The following is a 15949-nucleotide window of genomic DNA, read 5'->3' on the forward strand; positions in this document are numbered from 1 at the left end:
TATGCTAGGTTTGTATCATTTATTCTTTCCAAAAATCTTATCCAAAATGGAACAAATACTTTAGCACCAAAACTTTGAAACTCCAATAAGAAAGCAAAGGGGAAACATTTGAAGTTATAGGCTTAGGAAATGATTTTCTTATTAAGACACTTAAAGACAAGGAAGTAATAGAAAGAATTAACAGTTTTTATTAACTCTAATAAAGACTTCTGAACAGCAAAGCATTCAATTACCACAATGAAGAGACTACAGAATAGAAGAAAATCAGTAAAGTAATGAGGAATTTATATACAGAATATATAAGTACCTGAAAAAGCAATCACCAAAAAACCTAACAATGCAATCAATAAATGTGCAAATTAATGGAACAGACAGTTCACCAAGGAAATGCCAATGGCCAATTCACTTATTAAGCAATTTTAATGTGATTATTCACAAAAGGAATTAAAATCAAAATTCCTTTGAGATTTCCTCTCATTCTAGACACAGTAACACATATCAGCAATAAACTAATAAGGCTCCAGTTTCTAAGAAATCAGACTGGAGGGGCTAAGTAAAGATGGGATTATTCAGGGTTTACTGAGATGAAAATTCCTATATTTGTTTATTTCTAGAACAATGCTGATAGTAATACAATGCTATTGCATTTATATAGAAAAATTAGTTTTCTACTTGCATTCACTAGCATACTTTTTCATCAGGATATTTTTATATTTTATATTTCTAATATCCTTCATATGCTAATTGCTAAGTGGTTGGTACACAATAAAACTATGTTCCAAGATAAGGCATTTAGCAATTGATAGGAACTTGTAAACTCTGACCTACTCCAATAGACTAAAGCATTGATAGTTTCATAATTTTATGAGTGTATTGAGAAGTAACAGATGCTTTCAAAGTTTGGTCTTATTGAAGGAAGTATGTCCTTGGTACCTCAGTGGTGTACTTTGGGGATTAAATTCTTCTCCTAGCCCCTTTGGTCCTTTTTTGCTTTCTCTCCACCATGAGATGATTTCCTTTTTTTTTCTTCACTTCCCACCATGACAGTTCCTCCAGATGCAGAGATGGTATCACTGACCAGGGGCAAGAATAGCTGAAACCATGAGACAATAAGTCAGTATCTCTGTTAATTACTCACAGTAGTGAGAAGCTGACTAGGACATTGTTAAGATTTCATTTTTGCATGCTGTCACAAGTCTTCCTAGCTATCTATGGCTGTGCCTGTTTCAATTCAGTTTCCATGGAATGCCTGTAAGTAGAGGTGAACTACTGAAACTAAATGACTTGTAGTCTCATTCTCATAAAAAAAGGTAGGAATAATTTTGACCACTGGCTAGCATGTTCATAGTACTCTACCTTTTTATAGATCTTTTTTGGAATTTTGTTTTAAGATGAACAACATTTTTGTAACACTGTCGAGTCCAGTCTGGCTTTGAGCTGCAGATACACCTCCTCTCTTAACCTCCCAAGTACAAGGATTGTATGTATTCTCCAAAAAGCTTGGCTTATACTTCTTCAAATGTGTCCATAGTTTCAGATTTCTGATTTGATGTAATCTTTAGCATGAATCTTAAAGAGTCTTATTAATAAAATCAAACCCGGGGCCAGTTATTGGGGTGAAATGCTAGATGGTCAAAGAGACAGAATAAGCCACAGCTACCTCAGCTTGCTGGATCCTCAGCTGATCTTGTTTCCTCAGACTGGAGGACTCTGAGTCCTCATCCAGAATGGGTCTCAGCTGAACTGTGTTGCTAGAAGCCTGAAAGCTTTACCAGCCAAATGCTTAACCAGCCAAATGCTTCTAGTTTCTGGTCCTCACACCTTATATACCTTTCTGCTTTCTACCACCACTCCCTGGGATTAAAGGCTGGCTTTCTGGGATTAAAGGCATGAGTCACCATGCTTGGCTGTATCCTTGAACACATGGATTTCTGCCTCTGGAATGCTAGGATTAAAGGCGTATGCTACCACTGCCTATCCTCTATGTTTAATATTGTGGCTGTTCTGTCTCTGACGCCAGATGAGTTTAGTAGGGGGCACAATATTTCAGGGAACACAATACCATCTTGAACTCTTATCATAACTTAATTATAAATATTTTTAGCTTACAGTATGATGGTTTGACAGGTATATGTCCTATGTAGTAAAACACAGTATTTTATTCCCTTTAGAATATTTTTAAATTTTATTATGCTTTAATTGATCTGTATATATAAGATTAGTATGATATTGCAGTAGGATACACAATGTGAAGTGATTAAAGTATGCTAATTCATGTTCCTCTTTTGAAATAACTATTATCTGTTTAGAGACTTAAAATTTCTTTCATTTGCATTAATGGCAAAGGTTAATCCTTTTAACTTATCTTAGGAAGGAGATTGATTCCTCTTCTTAAAGAAGATAAGTAAAATTACTAACAATTTTTTTCTGTCTTTTTTGTCTATGTTGATCCGTTACAGAGCTCTAGTGTCCTATATCCAAATACAAAATTATTTCTGTAAACTTGGCTCACTTTCCCAGGACTAAATTGTATGAAACAGAAATATATTGCTATCTCTTCTTTATTAATATTTTTGTATTGTATGAGTGCTTTACATGCATGTATGTCTATGTACAAAGTGAAAGCCTGATTTCATCAAGAGGGTTTCCAGTCCCATGGATCTGAAGTTACAGAAGTTCCTGAATTGCCACATGTGATCGTGAACTCATACCTGCATCCTCTGTATGTCCTGTGGGAGCCATTCTCAAGTTCCTCGTGGCTTTACCCAGCAGGTCCGCATGGAGGATGATCAGGACCACGGGCCTGAGTGCAGGTGTCTGAGATGGTCTGCACTTGGCTGTGCTGGGGGATGGTCTGTATGTCAGTTGCTCTGACTGGTCAATGAATAAAACCTGATTGGCTGTGTTTAGGAAGGAAGTATAGGCGGGACTAACAGAGAGGAGAACTAAAAGAACAGGAAGGGAGAAGGAGACAGCCTGCCAGCCGCCACCAGGACAAGGAAGATATAAAGTACCTGTAAGCCACGAGCCACGTGGCAAAGTATAGATTTTTAGAAATGGATTAATTTAAGCTATAAGGACAGTTAGCAAGAAGCCTGCCACGGCCATACAGTTTGTAACCAAAATAAGTCTCTGTGTTGGTTGGGTCTGAGCAGCTGTGGAACTGGTGGGTGAGAGAAATTTGTCCTGACTATGGGCCAGGCAGGAAAACTCTAGCTACAGAGTTAGTATCTGAACTGCTGATCCACCTCTCCAGTGCCCTAATTTTATTTATTTTTTAATAAATTTTATAACATATATCCAGAACCATTCATATTTACTACTACCAGTAATTTTTTTCAATGTTCTGTTGAGAATTTTATCTCAGATTTATCTTCTCTTTGATGGGTTAAAATGTCAGCTTACATAGAGGTTTATTAAAATACACAGTTTGGGTTTTATTTTAGCTTTTTATTTATGTATATACATGTATGTAGATAATTTATGCATACTGGTTCTCTTTTTGTAGTAAATACCAAAGCATAGAACTACATTCAATCTAAAAAGCTGTCAGGTGCACACTTGTTCTAGTGACTATTCAATTTTGAAAATAATTTAGAGTTAGTATTATTACTTAATTACATAGATTACTTTGAGTCTGTTAATTAGGTTGAAAAATTAACACAGAATATATTGCAACAAATATCTTCTGAAAAAAAACAATAACTCTTGATGGACAAAAATTCAAGCGAAATCTAATAGATTAATATTTTCAATTCAATTATTTGATTTTTTTTAGTGTTCTTCCTTTTTCTATATCCCCTCTATATAAAATTTTTTATCCTCTAATTAAAATTTTAATTTACTTGTGGCTCACAGATACGTTAAGACAATACTTTACCTCACCCATAAATAAACAGCTTACTCTGGAATTTTCAGAAATGCCTGGTAAATGAGAAAATTCATAAATGGGACTCCCTTCATATAGTTTGAAGTTTAGTGCAGGTGCTCTGTTAAAACATTGTTATGTATACAACTTCATAAAAGAAATTTAAAAATCTAATACAAGTACCTCAGGCCTGGTAATGTATATGTCTGTTTCTTTTGTAAGTTAAGAGAAGCTCTATGCCTTGGTATTTTTGTGAGTAAGTTCCCTTTGTTTAGACAATAATTCTGAAGTACCCAAAAGAAAAGAAAAAGGGGGGTGGGGATAGTTTTAATTATCATGACCTTTAAGTCAGAAAAGAAATGCAGTTCAACAGAATTCCTTCTTTAACCACAAACTTGGTAATAGCTAATGATAATCTTAGAAGCAAAATATGTTTAGTCAACTAAAATATTACTTTATTATAGGACATAATCTATTCAAATATTAAAGGTAAAAAGTGATTAAATTATTGGAGTATTTATACCCACCTGAACATATTTTATAAGTTAAAACAATGTTAGTATCATTATCAGATATTTGGTGGTGGTGGTGGTTGATTTTTGTTGTTGTTTGTTTATTGTTTCTATTAAAGGACAGTTTTCTTTCAGAAGAAATATGTAGTTTTACTGCAGATGAGCATAGTTCCACTATTTAAAAGAGAGTGACACGCATGTATAAGAGTGCTTGTGCACAAATCAGATATATTCAAATATTGCAAAGATTAACAGTCATTAACTTTGAAATCATATTAACTTTTGTAGAAGACAAATAGAAATAGGGTTCATTAGTCAGCAAGAGAGCTTGTAGTTATCAGATGAAAAAATGAATATTTCATCATATTCAGTTCACTGTTCACAATTGGTCTATGAATTAGCACCACTATTGTTTTCCAAGGCCCACAACACACAACTGAGGTAGTCATATGTGACTATTAGAAAAATTTAAAAACTTAATATTGCTCCAAAGGTTGTGATCCATTATCTAGGAGGAATGAGAAAAAAAACTTGAACTTTTATACCCATTCCAAAAAGTACACCTGAAGTACAGGACCCTTGAGTATTCACAGAGATCAGTGCATAGTGAAAACCAAGAATAAATGAAGTTTAAATATTTATCTCAGTATTTCCTAATATAGCTTCAGTTCATCCTGGCAGATGCTAAAGAGATCTACAGAATACTTTGATTTCAAGTCAATGTAAATCAAAGATTCTATGGCTGACTCAAAATAAAATGAAGTCACTCATTAATGTGATCCCGAAGTTTCAGCTGAATTAATGAGACCTGAGGTGTCTATGAAAAATGCCAGAGCTGTCTACAGTTTCTAGGTAAGGATAAACAGAATAGATTTTGATTATGATTTTGTGATTTTCAGATGATTTTTATGTGTTATTTATCAAATAACAGTTTGCATTTAATGAAATACTTTGATACATAGTAGTCAATTCTTTGATTTTTACTCATAGACAAACCTGTAAGTTGGGAAGCACGTTCAAAACAATGGTCTTCAAATTTTCTTTAGCTTTTATTTTTTTCTAGGAGCTCTCTGGTCTTCCCAATTTGTGACACAACTTTCCCAACCATTACCATGCATTGGGAAATATTCTGGTTCTATACAACTTTTAAATTTGTACCATTTGTTAGACAGTAAGAAAGGCAAAGAAATTCCTTCAAGTTGACTAAATTTTGGAAATCCTATATTCTTCCACTGTTTCTTATATGAAATCATCCTCTCTGCATACTAGCTTTATAGTACCAAAAGGTAATTTGTAAGCTGTGGAAGGAGGAAGACAAGATTATTATCCAGTTGTGATGTCTATGAACCACAATAATGGCCAGCATAGCAAGATACTAAAAGATGCAATAATAGTACTAATATTATATTGTTATGTTATGTTATTTTATATTATTATATAGTATTTGTATCTTAGTGATAAGCAAAAGTCTATTGTACAGGGATGAAATCAGGCCTGTTACAAAATTCCGGCCAATAACCCATGGCTAGTAAATTCATAGATCTTAGAAAACCTACTATTGCCTCTTTCTTAAATCAGTTTAATTCCTAACTGTGTTCTAAATACTCATCCTTATGCTGACTGATAAGTGAAGCAGAGTTCTCAACCCTCATCAAATAAGTTTCTCTTTGCAGAATATGGAAGACTGTTACATAAAGTCACAATCGGTCAAATTCAAGGGAGTAAACTCTTCCACCTTCACAACTGAATTTAGGTTTCAGTTCTCTGAGAAGGACAAAACAGGTGTCTCTTCCAATAAAGGGGTATTTATCCACAGTGCTCTTACATTCGCAGTCAGGGAGAAAACAAATAAAAGTCCTAAGTCATTCTCACAGTGTCTCAGGGACAAATCCAGTAGCCCCCTTTGAGTCACATTGGAACTTCCCCAAGCTTGTTCAAGTACGTTAAAATATCATAAGACTAAACCTCAGCCTATTGAAACTATACTAGTGTAACTGCTGCTTGCTTAAGCAATCATATTTGAGATGACCTAATTGTTCCTGAAATTCCCCTAACTGTGCTTAAATGGGGCCAGCACACTCCTCTCAGGGTTGTTGCCGTTTTGTACAGGTGAAAGATCCTGTATACACTGGTATAATAAATGCCCTTTTCTTTATTATTGCTTATACATACTATTTTAGTTTGAGGTCTTCCTTCAGCATTTCCTCAGACCTTTACAAAATGATGATAAAAACCTGAACATCAAGTGTGTGGTAGTTTGAAAGAAAATGGCCCCCAAAGGGAGTGACACTATTAGGATTTGTGGCCTTATTGGAGGAAGTGTGTCACATGGGGGCAGAATTTGAGGTCTCTTTTCACAAGCTTCCCTCAGTGTCACTTCAGGTGACTTCCTGTGGCCTGCAAGATGTAGCACTCTCAGCTCCAGCACCTTGTCTTCCTGCATGCTGCCTTGCTTCCCTCCATGATGACAATGGACTTAAGCTCTGAAACTGTAAGCAAGCCAGCCTCAGTGAAATATTTTCTTTATAAGAGTTGCAGGTGGTCAGCCCTAAAATTTTATACATATAAATAACACTAAATATGTCCAGCAGTATGTAGTTATATATGTATACATACATATGTAATTCTCTTTTATGCATAATAATTAAAGAAAAGTTGTCAATGAAGGTTCGAGGTAGGCAGCTACAGATAGGTGAGCTATAGAGTTGTTGGATGAAGAGAAGGAGCAGGGAAATTATGTAATATTTTAATTAAAAGTATTTGTTAAGGGTAAAATTACTTTAAGAGCTTTAATAACATTGTCTAGCATGTCTGCAGGATTTAGAAAAAGCATATTTTCAAATTATAAGCATGGAAATGGTACTGTCTCTTTTAACCCAACTCATATGAGACAGAAAGTGTCTTAGAGTAGGCACAAAATGGAAACTGGAAAATATTTTCCTGTAACTAGCATAGGAGGTTTTCTTTAGACAAAATTAGTTAATAAGCATATGATCATCTCTTATTCCTAAGTTTTGAGTTCTATCATATCCTGCATTTTAATATTTACATTTCTTTATTAGTGCCACATTAGCTTCCATGATGGCTAAATCTGCATTGCCGTATTCTACATGTATTTTCTTCCTTTATTCTCTTCATTTTTCTTTCCTTTCCTTCATTCTCTTTATCTTCCATTCTAATCCCTCTCTCCACCCTTTCTTTTTCCCTTCATTTCCTCTTTTCAGCTCTGACACTAGTTCTATTTCATGAGTAATTTATACCCTCCCCCTTTTTTTTTCAGGTATCCAATGTCAGATAATTGAAGATTCAATTCTCTCTGACACAGCTAATTTCTGTATATAAGACAACAAATTTTAGGAAAGTAAATCATACTGTCACTCTCTCAATGTCCTTCCTTTTCTCCAGAATTGCCAATTAGCTCAGTATCTTTCAACACCATGATTGGTTCCAGCAATTGCCATTTAAATTTGGCTTCTTATTTCTAGGAGAAGTATTTCTTTTGATCACTTCTGAAATTTAGAACAAATATGACAGCAAGCAAAAATAGTCTCTGTAGAGTGCCTTCCAGCAGGTGACTTCTCTTTTTATAATAAATATATTAGATATGTAGAGAAGTCATTAAATAATTTGAGTTTCATGTTTCTAGTAATGTATAACAGATTTGAAAATGTAATCTTGATAGATTGTATCAGCTGGATGCTAGAAGTCTAACTTATTGCACAAACAAGTCTATTTATTTCTATGGGAGCTATTGACCTTGTCTTATTTCGATTTTAATTCAAAGGAAGATCTTATGAAGAATACAGTAGATGCTCTACAACATTTTCAATTACACATTCAGTTAGGCTGTTAAGTGGAGATTTCTGTAGTCCATTTCTCAAGATTCAATGGCAAAATCTATAATAAATTTGAAGTGTAGCTCACATTCAGAATGCTCATTTATACATAAACATAACCTCAGAATTGGAAAACTATTTCTGTCACACCATTTCAGCTGAATGTAAAAATATAACACATGAAAATGGCACTCAATAGCCAAACTGTTAGCATTTTACATTGAGGGAGATAAAGACAGAAAATATTGTTAAATTCAATAGTTCATTTATTTATTTTCAGTCCATTTTCTCTTTACACATTTCAATAAATATTCATTAATTAATATATAAAGTATATACAATAAACATTTAAACTTTGCCTATCACTGTAAGTCATAAGCTCTCAGCTGACCTGAGATAGTTGTTTTATTTTCTCTTTATTCACATAACCTGATATAATTCTTGCAAGATATCATGTTCTTGTGAATAGCTGTTGAATAAGTGGGTTAAGTAAAATTTGCTATACAAATTCAATGGAATATAAAGTGAAGTAAAATAAACAATCTAAAAAGAAAAAAATAGAAGTCTCATGTTTAAAATTTAGTTGACAGGCTTTTAGGTAGCATTGAGACAGTCTTGCATTAATAGAATTATTCAAATATGCAAGGAGGCCAGAAAGAAATAAATGCTATGCAATGAAAAATTGATCTATCCATATGTAGACTATTTTATATTTAAATATGCTAAGAGATTTATATAAGGAATTGTCTTACATGATTGCAGAGCTAAGAACATTCAAGATCTGTAATTGGAAGAATAAAAGCCAATGGTATAAGTTCTACTGAAACATTCTAATGGCAAGGCCAGTTGATGACTTGGTAGGAGAATGATTACTTACTACTTTACTTAGTCTTTCAGCTTCTTGTAGCTGGAGAATTTCTCTCCAGCTCATGCCAAACCCTGCCATTGCTGGCGCCCACTTATAAAATAAACATACAGACACATATTATTTAAACTGTTTGGCAATTAGCTCAGGCCTATCATTGTCTATCTCTTACTCTTATATTCAGCCCATTTCTATTAATCTATACTTTGCCATATAGCTCGTGGCTTAATGGTACTTTACATCTTCCTTGTCCTGGTGGCTGCTGCAGGCAGTCTCCCCCTTCCCTTCCTGTTCCCTCAATTCTCCTCTCTGTTAGTCACACCTATACTTCCTTTCTGGCTACTGGTCAATGTTTTATTTATTAACACATTTGCCATACAGAACATCCCACAGCAGCTTCTACTTTTGAATACTTCACAAAAGCAACATAAGAGTTTGTCTTGGAACGTAGTTCAAGGTACAGTACATCATGATAGTAAGTGGAGGTCACAAGAGCCAGAACTAACTGATTGATTATATACACAACCAGGACAAAAAGACACAGAGAGATGAATGATAGTACTTACCTCACTTTTTTTAAGTTTATTCATTGCAGGACCATTGTCCTAAGGCACAATAGATGGATATTCCCATTTCAATTAATTTAACCATAATAATATCCTACAGACATGTTCAGTGGCTCATTTTCTAGATGCCATCGAATTGACAAGTAAGATTAACCATCATAACTCCACCTCTTTTCTACTTGGGACCAAAACACATTGCTTGAAATCATACCCTTCTGTCATAATTAGCTTCCATTTTCAACTTGACAGACCTGGCAAAAGGGCCTTCAGTTAAAGAATTTCCTCCATCAGATTGGCTAATGACCACATCTTTAGGGAATTTTCATAGTCGCTGATTGATATAGGAGAGCCCAAGAAACTGTGGTTTGTGCCATTCCTAGGCAGATGGGAATCAGCTATATTAGGAATGTAGTTCAGCAAGCCATGGCACACCAAAACTGTAAGAACCTTTCCTCCATGGTGCATTTCATTTCCTGCCCACAGGTTCCTGTCTCAAGCTCATAATCTGTCTTCCCTCAATGATGAATTGTGATATGAAATGTAAAACAAGCAAAACTCTTTCCTCCTCTAAGTTGCTGTTGGTCAGGGTTTTTTTTTATCACTGCAAAAGAATGTAAAATAGAATATAAATTGATACCTAATGTATTGAAAGTATTTCTATGAAAGACAAAGCAATGATGTTTTATGGGAGAACTGTATATACATTTGGAATTTGGGGGTGAGAAAAGCCATTGACTGCTTGTACCTTAATGGACTTTCTGTGAGAGCCTGGAAAATAAGAATGCTGAAAGAAATTCAGCAATGTGACTGGCTTGTAAAGTTTCAGAGAGAAACAATGATTCTATTACTACTGCTTGTGTGATGTTTTCAATTATGATTCTGTGGAAAAGAAACTTTTGCTTCCCTGGAAGAATGGATGCTGGATAGCTGAAGCTGAAAAATCAACTGTGCTTATGGCTGTTTCTATATAAACAATCAAGTACACTGCATGGTACATTGTAAATGTGAAAGTACACCTTGAATTACTGAATTGTGATTTGATAAACTTAATAGTGGTATATTATCCTGTTGTAAAAATAAAAAACAGGAACATACACTATTATAATATCAATGAAAAAAATAAAGCATCTAAAGAGTGGAATAAATATTCATATATCATCTGTGAAATTAAATCTTCTTGGAAGTATTTCTTCACGATCAGCCCATAGAAGCTGTGGTTCAAAAGGGGCCAATGTTCCATCTTAGTCTAGAAGACAAACTTGTTAAGACATGAATATGCTACATGCTCTTGGTTTTGAATGCAAAATACTGTCCTGGAGAGCAGCTGAGAAATGGCTCTGTGAGGATCCAGGAGAAGCCATTCTTGAAGATGCAGCTGCAGAATATTGCAGATGCCAGATCCAGGGCTGTGGATGAGCAACAAGGACAGCAGCTGATATTGGACAGAGACTGCCACTGCCTATAGGACAAGCTGTGTGCACTGTGGATGGAAGAGCTGACTAATAGGAGCCATGCACATCCTTTGGAGGCCAGGAGATGGTGAGTTCCAGATGTTGTATCTTGGGGTGTTTATATTGATGCATTTTAGTTTTGCTTTGATTTTACTGCATTTGTGCTCCATTTCTCTGCTCTTTGAATAGCAAATACTGTGACTTATTTTAGATTTATTGGTGCTCAAAATCAAAAGACTTTGGAGTTTTAAGGATAATTAAGCCTTATCTTATATTATACCTTTTTAAGAAATGTAAATATTGTGAGTACTGTATACACATCATCTCCACCCTCTCTCTCCTCAATCTAACTCTTCTATTGCCCCCTGCCTCCATTTGGATTGGAATATTAACATGCCTGTGGGACATTTCTTTTTTATTGTTAGTAGATATAGAAGGATCCAGTCCCTCAGGGCAGTGCCATCCTTTGAAAGATGAGCCAGGACTGTATAAGAAATGCAGCTGACTAAGCCATGGATAATAATCCAGTAATTGGCATTCTCATGTGGTCTCCCCTTCAGTTGCTTCCTCCAGATCCTTCCTAGGCTCCTGATGTGGCCTTCTCCAGTGATCGACCATCAGTTCTTGGCCAAATAAACTCTTTCCTCTTACAAGATGCTTTTTCCTTTGTATTTTATTGAGAACATTAAGCCAGACATGAAGATCAACATGGTATGTAGTTTCCCTCCATGGTCTCTGTTTCATTTTCTGCATCCAGAACCCTATCGTAAGCTCCTATCCTGGCTTTCCTGGATGGCCACGTGGAAATATGAGCTAAATAAATTATTCTTCTCCCCAAGTTATATTTGATCTGTCTTTTTTAAATTTCTAATAGCAGCAGAAAACAAATGGGGGTATCTTCTACTGCTTTTCCTCGGAGTTTCATGTTCTTTACACAATAAAAAGAATATACAATTTGATTTTTAAAATACATATATTCTTCAACAATTCCAACAGTTTAACAGTGCAAAGTTCATATTCTGTCTATGATTCAAGGAAATTTCTTAACTGTAATGTTATAAAACATTTAAAAGAAGCATACTACATACTTTCAACATATAATGGTACAGGATAAACATTTATGTTACAAAATGAGAGAACTGAGGTACAGCACAGAATGGTCAAAACAAGACAAGACCAAAAATCTACAAAGCAAACACCAAATACTGTATTTTTATGTGTTACATCTTGGGCTCATGATGAAAACAGTTGAGGTCCAGAGAACTTAGCCATAAGTCTCTATTTCTGTCATCTTCCGCATATACACCCTCTAAGACAGTTTCCACTCCATGTCTATGGCATTCCTGTGTGTATTTCTTCTGGTCTTGGCGTCACCAATATCCTGATGTCTCCACTGAAGCTTAGACTTCACCTTTACAGGTTCATGAAATGGAATTTCAGGGACCCCTTCCACAGATTCTGACCCTGTGACATACTGGATAGATTCAGCTGCTCCCTGAAACTGTGGAGCAGGAATCTTTGATGCTTAAAAATTTTGCATCTTCCTTACTTATAAAGTCATTATGTTCAGGAAAAAAAACTACAATTTTTTTTCTTTTGTCAAACTGAGAGGTAGCTTAGCTTCCTTGAATCACAGCTATATCATCTTCCATGTGTTAACCCAGAGGAAACATTCCACAGATACAAGGTAACCCACTTCACTTGATATTTTCTTCTTCTAAATGAATTTTGTTGTGTACAAGATGGAGCCTCCAATGGGTAAAAATTTGCTCTGAAGATGTGTTTTCTATTGTCTCAGTACAACATAGGCAGTCCTTCCAATATCTTTAACAATTGCAGCTTTCTCAGGATGACTCTAAATGTGGTCCTGTCTTGAAATTTCTTCTGCCAAACAAGTCATCCAATTATCTCAAAATTTAACTTTATACCAATTCTCAGGACACATGCAAAGTGAAATCAAATTTTTGATAAACATCATACACATAGCTCCAAAGGCTGTTCCTGAGAGAGTCCTTGTTCTCTGACGAAGTGTTCTGAGCCTGGCCGTCATTGTGTGTATTCCTGTCAGTATTCCTTCAATCTAAACTTTCAGTAAGATTAATTATTAAACTCTGCTTCCAACATACAAGGGGTTTTGTAACAATGTGCCAATGAATGACATGGTCATGTTACTGGTGTGTGGGATCTGGGCAGAGTATCTACAGGTTTGGCCTCCTATTCAAATAATTAAAAGAATGGGTCATAGAGATTGCAGATTAACAGGGAACTTCATTCACAGTGAAACAACAGCACTGATCAGAAAGAAATACACAAGATTGACAGTGGGCCACACGAGTGAGGGTACTCCAGGGCTCCAATTAATATTAGGGCTTTCTTTGATTTGGTTTGAAAGAAGATAGTGTTTGGCTGTTAGGGACACAGAATGAGTAATTTTTTATCTTGATTTACAAAATAAATTACATAACATTTCTCTATTGTGCATGTCTGATGATGCATCTTATTTTACAATGCCTGTCATACATATGTACAAGATAGTAAGTGGCAGAGTCTCTAAAATCCACATTTCTGGACAAATTTTGCCTTATAGGGAATGCACCCCAAACTCTTTAGGGCTAGATAAACTTTCCTATTCTGGTGCCCAAACGTAAGAACACAATTTGTCCAAATTTGATGGTAATTAAGGGAGAAGAAACTTATGTTACAGTTCAGAGTGGTGTGTGTGCAACTTGATGTAGGCAGGGATCCTATATTGGCACCAGGTACATTTTCCAGGGAGGGATGGGTGTGAATACTGTGTATGCTTCGAGTTTCTAAAATGTCAAGAACACTGAACTAGATCAGAAGGCCAAGTATAGCCCAACCCTTGTCAAATCCCAGATTAATAAACTATGTCCTATGCTTGCCTATTTTAGTCAGATTTCTCACAGCAGTATCCTCATCTCTTAATATTAGCTTTCTGTCTTAGTTACTTTTCCAGTTATTTTGAATAATTAGTAAATAAGGCTGAAGAAAGGGCTTATTGGCTAATTGTGTTTGCTGCTATTCCAGAGGCTCCCTAGTTCACTTCCTTGAACATGCATAGGATGGTTCCCAATGGCCTGTAACTCTAGCAACCCAATCACCTCTTTCAGTCCCCACAGGAACACACCCAAATTAAACAAACATAAGGACACAAAACTAAAATAAAAAAAAAAAAGAAAGTACAACAGAGAAGCAATTTAAGAGAGAAAATATTTATTTTGGCTCACAGTCCAAGGCACAATCCATCAGATCAGACCAGATAAATGAAGGCAGCAGAAGTTTAAAGCAACTTGTCACATTGCATCCCATGTCGGGAAAAGAAAAATGAATGTTTGTGTTTAGCCTCTCTGTGTCTCTTTCCCTCCATCTCTCTCTCTCTCTCTCTCTCTCTCTCTCTCTCTCTCTCTCTCTCTCTCTCTCTCTCTCTCTCTCTCCTTTCCTCTCTTCTCCTCTCCCTCCCTTTCTCTCTCTCTGTCTCTGACTGTCTCTCTCTCCTCCAGAATCCTAGTTGAAGTGGCCCCCAGAGGGGAGGTCTCCACAGTTTCAAATGTTTTTGACTTAGATAATTCTAGATTACATCAAGTTGACAAATGAGATTAGCTATCACAGATAGTGTATACATTACACAGAGCCCTAAGGTCAGTCTTCAAGATGACAAAATAAATTAAAGTTTGTGAGTCTTAAGAGAGAAGAAAAGTTCAAAGAAAGCAACAAACCTATGTACAGGCATGAATCACATCAAAGGAGTGTCTTGTTAACTTTGAGATGGTCGCTTCTTCAGTTTATATGGTGAGACACATTAACACTAGCAATGAAACTGTTAGCATCATTTAAAAGACATGTTGAGACACCCAGAAACACATTTAGTCAATATCTGGGTCACTCAGGATATGGCTAAGTTGTTACATAAAATTGATCAATGTGTCAGCAAATTTATGGCCAAAATAATGTCTAGACACAATCAAGATCAAGGAGTGATTGGTAAAATAAACATAGTCAAGATTTTCCTTAGGACATCAATAGAAATTACTTATTGATTAATGAGGAGTGTTGAAGAAAATATGGTCATTATTTGAAATAAAATTTAAGAAAAAGGTAAAAGTTTATCAAGGTGTTAACTTTTTAAAATTTTTATTTAATATTCATATATACATAGAGTATGTTTGGGTCAAATCCATCCCCAGTTCCTACCCTCAAATTACTCCCTTATCCCCTAACACTTGTACTTCTGAACTTTGTGTGTTCTTTCTCTCTTTTAATACCCACAGAATTTAATACTGTCTGTACATGCATAAGTATAGAACCATCAACTGGATTACAATTATCCTCTCAGGACCTCATCCCTCAGAAAATTCACTCTCCACCCTCACAGCATGTAATATCTTCTCATACAGGAATAAGAGACTTCATCAGCCACTTTTTTATCCATGATGGGATTCTGTCTAGCTTGATCTTCTGCAAGTCTCATTGATAATGTCCCAGCTCATGTGTACAGGTTTCTGTTATGTCTATAGAACAGTTTTACTAAAAATATCTACTCTTCCTGGATTTTACACTCTTTCCATCACTTTATCCATGAGTATTTCTGAGTTTCAACTGGCTTGGTTCAGTTGTCTCTGTAGGTTTCCCCATCATGATCTTAATGCCCTTTACTCATAGAATCCCCCTTCTCTATTTGACTAAATTCCTGGAGCTCAGCCTGGTGCCTGGCTGTGGTTCTCTGCATCAAAGCAATAGTAACACTAAGAAAACCACCATATCTTGTGAATATCAATTTCTCTTAGAGTAATGACCCTTCCCTAAAGAAAGACACATTTTTGAATGACATAT

This window comes from Peromyscus maniculatus, chromosome 10 (assembly GCF_049852395.1).
Source record: "Peromyscus maniculatus bairdii isolate BWxNUB_F1_BW_parent chromosome 10, HU_Pman_BW_mat_3.1, whole genome shotgun sequence".
In the NCBI taxonomy this organism is placed as follows: Eukaryota; Metazoa; Chordata; class Mammalia; order Rodentia; family Cricetidae; genus Peromyscus; species Peromyscus maniculatus.